The 3,135-nt window shown below is 51.9% G+C and overlaps 1 non-coding gene across 1 annotated transcript; it reads left to right on the top strand.

Annotated features, from left to right (window-relative positions):
• Positions 1-2,487: 2,487 nt before the first annotated feature.
• On the top strand, positions 2,488-2,650 carry LOC148161896 (U1 spliceosomal RNA). Its single transcript, XR_015767286.1, has one exon. It is a non-coding gene; the product is annotated as a U1 spliceosomal RNA (small nuclear RNA).
• Positions 2,651-3,135: the final 485 nt, after the last annotated feature.

Raw genomic sequence — 3,135 nt, 5'->3', positions numbered from 1 at the left:
GCATTGGTCAAGGGTCAACCTGTATCTCTATTTACAGAGGACATGCTCCTAAAGATAGAAAAACCTCAAATCATCCACACACAAAAATATTAGAGTCCATAGACTCATTCCGTAAAGTTGCAGGGTACCATATATACAAAATCAGTTGTGTTTCTATGCACTAGCAATGAACAATCTGAGAAGGAAATTTAGAAAGCAATTCTATTTACAATGGCACACAACACAGTAAAAGTGTCAGGTGTAAATTCATTCAAGGAGAGCAAGACTTGTTCACTGAAAAGCATAAGAAGCAATGGTTCTGCGAGAGATGAAAGACCAAATGGGGGGAAAAAAACAACTGTATGCATGCATTGGAAGATTTAATATCATTCATATGGCAATACTATGCAAATAGATCTACAGAGTCAATACAATTCTATCAAAAATTTTTCTTCTGCATTTTCTAAATTCTGTCAATACCTTGTAGTATATTTCCTTTCAGACGTTGTAGTTTTCATCTCTTAAAGATAGAGAGGGTGTTGTTTATATTTTCTATTTCTCGGTTTAACATTTACAACTGATGGAAAACTTATACTAAAAGCTTTCATATCCTTCTCTGGCGGTTCTCACATGTGTCAGCTCTGGATTATTTTCCGATGACGGATCTGGCTCCTGATTAGGGGTCATTTTGCCTGGGAGAGCTCCAGGTCCTGTTCCCTCAACTGCTTTCAAATGATTGCCCCCTGACTTGCTGGCCTTTCCTCCCATGGAGGCCCTGAGCAGGACCTCACTGCAAGCCACACCAGGGACCCTGCACAGCTCTGGTTAGGTGACTTTCCTCAGACCAGCTGGTTGTCCCACATCACCTTTCCCTTTTATTCCCCAGGAATCCCAATTTGGCTGGTAAAATACCTGGCGCTTTCTATTTTTTAGGTTAAGCAGGCAGTGTGTCTCTTTGCCTGTTCCAGCTCCTAGAGGCCCCTCCTCCATGCTCAGCCCCAGCCCCAGCCCCAGCAGGCAGAGTCCTCCTCACACAGCCTCCTTCTGACCTCTTCTCTGCCTCTTTGTGTTTTAAGACCCCCTTGTCATTGCAGGGCGCCGCCTGGATAATCCAGGATCATCTCCCCATCTCAAGGTCCTTAACATAAGCACCTGTGCAGGGTCCCTTTTGCTGCAGGATGGAACATGTGCACAGGTTCCTGGCATTAGCCTGGGCAGCTCCTAGGGAGGGGGCATTATTCTACCCAGCAGCACACTATTGATCTCAGGTGACAACTAAAGTTGGACGCCCCCTCTCCACCCTCCAATCTTTTCTAATTTAAACATTCCGGGAAAAGTAAACCACTACCTCAAGGTGCAAGCAAGACAAGGCAAATCAGAACCCTAGGGCGCTCCATCCATGACCATACAATTGCCCAAATCTCTTCAAAGTAGTGTGTTTAGTTTTCCAGACCTGGCTATTTTCCCTCCAAAGGCCGACCTGACTGCAGAAATCCCCTCCAGGGGGAAGCGCCCAGCGATGGAGGGAGGGCAGGCGGTGGCAGAGTGGGGAGCCTGGGACCCCACTAACCCCCTGCTGAGAACTCTGAGCCTGGTTTAAGGGAGCAGAAGCAGTGGTCCCCTTTGGCCCTGCCCTCAACAGCGGGATCCTTGGGCGTCTCCCCGCGAAGCCACGAGGGGGCGCGCCGTCCCTGTCCTAGGAGCCCTCCTGGGGAAGAAGCAGGCCCTGGGATGTGTTCAGCGTGTGGAGTGTTGTGGGCTGGTGTCAGCCCGAGGGCCCAGGGGTTGCGGACTTTTGGTCCTCCCCTCCCCCCCGCAGTGTCCAGGCCTGGGGGAGGCTGTGGGGACTGGTTTGAACTGTACAGGTGCAGCCATGGCACTCGGTGTCCTCCAACCAGGGTCCGAAGGGAAAGAGAGAGAGAGCTAGAGAGAGCAAGAGAGAGTTGTATCTGCTCTTCGCGGGCTGTTGGAAAGTCCTCCCTCATGTTTCTCTCTGGCTGGCACAGCCTTCCCTGGGCTGGGTGGGGGGGGTTGTGTAGGGTTTGGGGGGCCATAGCTGCAGGGAGAGGAAAGAGTGGTAACCAATTCAGGAGACAGAGGAGACTGGGCAGGTGAGGAAGGAAGCCAGGGCACGGGAAGGGAGAAGGGGAAGGGGGACTGGAGGAGGAGAAGGAGGAACACCAGTACTGAAATCCAAGTTGGGAGGGGAGCTGGGGGGCAGGGAGATGGGGTGGGGTTGGGGACTGAGGCGAAGCCCTTGACTTCAGGGACTGGGCTTGTCTGATGCAAACCAGGCAACATGGCGGTGGGGTTCTGCAACTTAGAATTCCTGGGGCTGAGGAGGTAGCAGCGCTGTTGCGTCCATCCTATTCGGAAGCGTCGTGTGGAGGGTGAGGATGCTTGCGACAGGAGTGGGTGCCGAGGGTGTTGGGGTGCGCCTAGGCGAGTGAGCCTGTGTGTCCGGTGGAAGGGGGGTGAGACTGGTGTGGGGCGGAGGCGGAGGGAGTCACACTTACCCGGCAGGGGAGACGCCGGGATCAAGCAGGTGGTTTTCCCAGGGGAGGCCCTTCCATCATACCAGGGACATGCTGACCCCCGCGATTTCCCCGAGTATGGACAACTCCTCTGCATTATTTGTGGCAGTGGCAGTGGGGGGCTGCTTTTGCTCTTTCACCTGTTGTTGGTTGTTTAAGAATAGCCTTTGTTTTCTTATTCATTTTTCTGTTTGTTTGTTTTGTCTTTTCCATGACTTTGGCTGATGACATGGGCTGAAGAGGAAGCTCACTCAGGGGACACCAGGACCCTGAAGAAAACACCTCTGCTTTTAAGGGCTGCTTTCTTGAGAATCTGGGTTTGGCTGTTTCTCAATCAAAAGCATGCAGGACAGTTTCTGTCCACTGGTCATACATCCCACCTTGGCTGTCGGGGTTTTTTCTGTTTTTCGCAGAGCAATTTCTCTGCTTATATTTCAGTATGTGGTTTGCAGTCCCTGATCCAGCAAAGGTGCTTTCTTTTCATTCCCCAGGGAACAGGGGTTTGCATCCCTTCTCCTTCCTCCCTCCCCTCCCCACCTATCCCCCCAGGCACCCTGCAAAGCCTCACCCAATCCCCAGACTCCGTACCCTTGATTAGGCCACTTGGTAGCCTACCTAGTAT

Source organism: Eumetopias jubatus, unplaced genomic scaffold (assembly GCF_037043125.1).
Source record: "Eumetopias jubatus isolate StellerSeaLion01/CBP00866 unplaced genomic scaffold, mEumJub1_p1.0 scaffold_39, whole genome shotgun sequence".
Classification (NCBI taxonomy): Eukaryota; Metazoa; Chordata; class Mammalia; order Carnivora; family Otariidae; genus Eumetopias; species Eumetopias jubatus.
This window is presented reverse-complemented; position numbering and strand designations above follow the sequence as displayed.